The sequence below is a fragment of the Rhincodon typus genome, chromosome 13, assembly GCF_021869965.1.
Source record: "Rhincodon typus isolate 14 chromosome 13, sRhiTyp1.1, whole genome shotgun sequence".
Taxonomy (NCBI): domain Eukaryota; kingdom Metazoa; phylum Chordata; class Chondrichthyes; order Orectolobiformes; family Rhincodontidae; genus Rhincodon; species Rhincodon typus.
The window spans coordinates 67,261,679-67,267,713 of record NC_063344.1 but is presented as its reverse complement, the minus strand read 5'-3'; positions in this window follow the sequence as shown (position 1 = coordinate 67,267,713).

Here is a 6,035-nt window from a genome sequence, read left to right as displayed (position 1 = left end):
TTCTCCAGTCTTTGGCACCTTTCCCCTTGTCTAGGGAAGACTGAAAGATTGTGGCTAGCGCCTGTGCAATTCCCAATCTCACTTCCTTCAAAATCCTCAGATGCATCTTCTCCGGTACCAGTACCTTTTCAGCTTTAAATACCAACAGTCTATCCAACACTTCTGCCTTATCCATTTTGAATCCTTCTAGTGACGAAGTTCCCTCTTCTGTCACCATGGCCTGGGCAGCATCTCTCTCTCTTTGGAAAAGGCAGATGCAAAGTATTCATATAACATCTCAGCCATGACCATCCCTCCAGCTGTAAATCCAATTAGGTCCCTAATTGGCCCCACTCTTCTTTTTATCACGTATATGGCTGCAGAACACTTGGGGACATCTATTTATGTTGATTGCCAGCCTTTTTTTCGTAATTCCTCTTTTCTTATTTGTGTTCTCACCTCTCTTTGATATTCCTCTTTATTCAAAATTTTATTTTCTACTCTTTATTCAAAATTTTATTTTCTACCTGCCACCTGTCATTAACACACTTTTTCTTATTTATCTCAACTTTCTATCTCCTTTGTCATCCAGGGAGTTCTGGATTTGTTTGTTCTACCATTCCTATTTGTGGCAACATACTTTGACTGTACCTGAACCAGCTCCTCTTTGAATGTAGCCCAATGAAACCCCATTCACCTGCATATGAGTTCAAACTGAACCTGTTTCCCTCTCTATAGATGCTGTCTGACCTCCAGAACTTTCAGCTTTATGTCAGATTTCTAATATCAGCATAGGTTATTTAATCTCATAACCAAATCTAAGCCCACATTCTTGAGGGAGTAATTTTCAGTGCAGGTGGTTATAATAACTCACATCTTTCCATTGAACACAACTCTCATCCTCATCTCCTCCACATTCATGCTACAAAGCGAATACAAGAGACTTATAGGGAATTAGGATGCCAGAGAGGCATAACAATATGAGAAATGAAGCAAGAGTAGCTCATATGACTTCTCAAGTCTGTTCCACCATTCAATCAGAGCATGACTGGTCTGATTGTAGCCTGACCCGCACTTTCCTACCTAAACCCCCTTCCCATAATATTGTTGATCAAAAATCTGTCTAACCTAGCTTTGAATATATTCAATGACTCTTTGGGTAAAAGATTTCCAAAAACTAATGACTCTAAGATTCTTCCTCCTCATCTCTGTCTTAAATGAGACACCCTTACTTGAAACCGTGCCCCTTAGTTCTAAGCACTTTAAGATCTAGGTTCCCCAACAAGCTTTTACTTTGTTAAGCCCCCTAAGAATTTTGTGTGTTGTTTACATTATCTCTCATTCCTCGAAGCTGCTTTGATATAGGTCTAACCTGCTTAACCTTTTCTCAAAAGATTCCTGATCCCGGGAATTAGTCCATTCAACCTTCTCTGGACTGCTTCCAAAGCAAATATATCCCTACGTAACAACATCAAAACAGTCCACAGCACTCCAGGTGTAGTCTCATCAATGCCTTGCCCAGTTGTTGCAAAACTTCCACACTTTACAATAAAGACCAACATTCTATTTGTCTTCCTAATTACAGGTTGTACCTCCTTAATCTGGCACCTTCTGGTTCAGGAGCCTCTGTAGCCTGGCATATTTTGCCAACACAAACTCTGCAGTACTTCTGGTTTTCTGAAGGACCTGCTGAACTTCTGTTTTTTTTAATGCTTGAAGGAGTGGTGGATGTGGGTACAGTTACAACATTTAAAAGACATTTGGATAGGTAAATGAATAGGAAAAGTTTAAAAGGATATGGGCCAAATGTAGAAGAATGGGACTAGTTTAGTTTGGGAAACTTGGTCAGCATGGATGAGTTGGACCGAAGGGTCTGTTTCTGCGTTGTATGAATCTATGACTTTATGAGATAAAAAGGTTATCTATATTCACTAAAATTACTACTGTTCATCTCATCTTATGTGACACAACACTTTTAAACATGTTTAAAAACTCCTGTGCTGACTCTGATAAGTGACCATTCATGGTCCAGCAATGATCTACTCCCAAGGCTGCTGGATTATACAGACTCTATATGGTAACATTTCATGATTCATATACAATGACTTGCAAATCTCTCTGTACTCCATTTAAACAATGTACTGATTTTACATTCTTCCTTCTGAAGCTGATAAGTTAACACATTCCCAAATGATACTCCATTTTGTTAAAGTTTTGTCTACTCCCCTAATCTACCTATATTAGTTTGCAGACTCAATTTACCCTCGTCCCAATTTACTTTCCTATCTGTCTTTGTATCATCAGCATATTTGGCTCTCATACAATTAATCCCCCTTAGATTGTAATTGTTGAGGCCTGAAATAACTGCACAGAGGCCAATATTCCATCACCAAGTCACCCTTTATTTACACGTGCACAGTATACTGGCTGTGATCAGCCAGCTCAGAGTCAGTCCCTGAAATAAGGAGATTCTGAATCCCCTGTTTATATCTGTCAGCCAGGGCTCCCTGATTGGCTGAGGTTAACAATCCCAATCAGGGATCTCATAGTCAATAAGATTCACCTGGTTCCAGTCACTACATGTCCCTAGTATTGATCCCTGTGGCACTCTACTTGTTACAGTATGCAATTCCGAAAATGAACAGTTTACCCCAACTCTGTTTCCTGTTGGTTTGCCATTCCTCTATCCATGCTAATGTATAACTGCAACATCATGAACTCTCTTTATGTGGTGTAACCTATAGTGTAGCACCTTATTGAATGCAAATTCAAAATCCAAATGTACCACTGGTTCCTATTTTTCCAATCTGTTTGTTAGATCCCCAAAGAAGTCCAATAAATTTGTCGAGCAGATTTTTCCTTTCACGAAACTACGTTGGTGCTGATGATTGTGCTACAATATTCTAAGGCTTCCATGACATCATCCATAATAATAGATTATAGCATTTTCCCAATGGCAGATGTTAGACTCATTGCATTTTGGTTTCCTGCTTTATGTCTCCCTACTTTCTTGACTAAAAGTGTTACATTTGCAGTTTTCCAATCTGCTGGGAGCTTTCCAGAATCTAGGTCAAATTAGAAGATTATAACCAATGCATCCATATACTCTGCCTGTTGTCAAAAGTATAAAAACCACCAATTTCCAGCAGCTTTCAGGTCTGAAGAAGAATCACATCGGACTCAAAATGTTAACTTAGTTTCTTTCTGCACAGATGCTGCCAGACTTGCTGAGTCTCTCCAGCGTTTCATGTATTATTGATTACTGCACCAGTTTTAGAAACACCGAACTATGAGAAGCCTTTTAAACTGGCTTTTGATAACAGTTACATCAGTGTGGGTGCCATTTTATGAGAAGATGGGATGCCAGTCAGTTAGTTCGAGTCATAGAGATGCACAGTATGGAAATAGACCCTTCACTACAACTCATCCACACTGACCAGATATCCTAAATTAATCTAGTCCCATTTGCCAGCATTTGGCTCATATCCCTCTAAACCCTTCCTATTCATGTACCCATCCAGATGGCTTTTAAATGTTGTAATTGTACCAGCTTATACCACTTCCTCTGGTAGCTCATTCCATATTTAATTAAATATGTAACAACAGGAATACTCAAGAACAGAGAAAGAGACATGAAACCTTGTTTTGGCTTTAATTTTTATTTTCGAAATCTATATATCCAACAATTTTGCAGTGACCAATAGTTTTACAGATCATAACCCCTTGCATTTTTGGAGAGCTTCCATGATAGTAATTTTAGAGTCTTTCTTTGGAATTTAATGCTGCTACCACACAATCTAAAAAAAAAAAATTGTTACAGGAGAAGACAATATTATAGTGGGCTCTTTGGCAAGAGCAAATTTGAAAGAAAATGAATACCATGATCAAAATGGATTTGTTTAGAATACGGTTGTCATGAAAATCATTGTGTGTTTGTTTCTTGACTTGCTTGCCGAGCTGGTAAGTTTGTTTGCAAACATTTCGGCACCATATTAGGTGACATCATCAGTGTGCCTCCGGTGAAGCATTGGTGTTCTGTCCCGCTTGCTATTTATGTGTCTTGATTTGCTGGGGTGTGTGGCATCACTTCTGGGTTTGTTTCTTAGTGGCTGGTATATGGGGTCCAGCTCTACATGTTTGTTAATGGAGTTCCCGTTTGAGTGCCAGGCCTCCAGGAATTTTCATGTGTGCCTTTGCTTGGTTTGTCCTAGGATGGCTACATTGTCCCAGTCAAATTGGTGTTCCTGTTTGTCCATGTGTATTGAAATGAGGGACAGTTGGTCATGTCTCTCGGTAGCTAGTTGGTGTTCATGAATCCTGATGGCTAGTTTCCTTCTGGTTTGCCCTATGTAGTGTTTTTGGTAGTCTGTGCATGGTATCTTGTAAATAACGTTGGTTCTGTTAGTTGTGGTTGTTGGATCATTTACTCTCGTCTGTAGCTGTCATAGTGTAGCTGTTGGTTTGTGGGCTACTGTGATTCGTAGGGGCAGACTAATATGATGGTCATTTCAGATATGTCTTTAATGTATGGAAGGGTGACGAGTGTCTCTGGACGTGTGAGTCTTCCTGTTGTGGTCTGTTATGGAGGTATCAATGGACTACACTTTTTGGATAACCGTTATTTCCAAAGATGCTGTATAGGTGTTCTTCCTCAGCTTTGTGCAGCTTTGGGGTGCTGCAGTGTGTTGTGGCTCGCTTGGACAGTGTTTTGATGCAGGTCTGTTTGTGGGAATTGGGACGATTGCTGTTGTAGTTGAGTACCTGATCCGTGTGGGTGGCCTTCCAGTGTAAGCTGGTCTGGAGCTCACCGTTGGCCATATGTTCAACCATTATGTCCAGGAAGGGAAGTCTATTGTTGTTCTCCTCTTCCCTCGTGAATTTTATGCTGGTGAGGGTGTTGTTTATGTGTCGATATGTTTCCTCCAGTTTAGTGTATTTGATAATCACAAAGGCGACATCCATATAGCAGATCCATACTTTTGGTTGGATGGTGAGAAGGGCTGTCTGTTCCAGTCTTTGCATTACGGCTTCCACTAATAATATCGGTGATCCCATGGGTGTTCTGTTGATTTGTCTGCATACCTTGCCGTTGAAGATGATGTAGGTTGTGAGGCACAGATCCAGTAATTTAAGGGTGCTGTCTTTGCTGATGGTGTTGGTGTTGTCGGTTGTCTGTAATCCTGGTCTGTCTAGTAGCGAGGCTAGTGTTTCCTTAACGAGGGGGATGTTTATGGAGGTAAATAATGCAGTCATGCCGAAGGAGACCATGATCTCATCCTCATCTATCCTGGTGTTCTTGATGATGTTGACGAATTCTTGGGCGGAGTGGATGAAGTGGTTTGAACCATCATTATGTTTATTATGAATACATTATCACAGAGATAACAGCGATTATTCATTGGGATTGAATGTCTATGAAAGATATTGTTTGGGAAAGGGTTGAATCTTTTTCTGTGCTGATTATGTTAAGATAATTCTAAATTGGCCTTTGTCACAACAGGATTTGAGTACAGGAGTCAAGATGCTTTACTTCTATTGTGTACAACCTTGGTTAGTCCGTACATGGAATACTGTGTAAAGTTTTGGTCCCCTTACCTAAGTGAGGGTATACATGCCATAAGAAGCGGAATTTCTACTAATTCCTGGGATGGTGTACCTGTTTTATGAGGCAAGATTGACAAGACTTGACCTGTTCTCTTTGGAGTTTAAAATGAAATGCTCTGAAGATTAGTGGAAGACAAGAAGACTAGGAAAATTTTAGAAACCAGCAAAGAATGACAAAGAAAGCCTGAGAAATTAAGAGAATGAAAACACACTAAAAAGAAATATAAAAACAGAGGAAAAGATATGACTAGTGGATAAAAAGAGATTAGCTGAGATCATGGAGACAGTAAGAACTGCAGATCCTGGAAGTAGAGTCAACAGAGCTGGAAAAGCACAGCTGGTCAGACAGCATCCAAGGAGCAGGAAAGTCAACGTTTCGGGCCGAAACCCTTTGTCAGGTGAGATCATTGTTGGTCACTTAGAGGATGAGACTGGGCAATTAATAATATGAA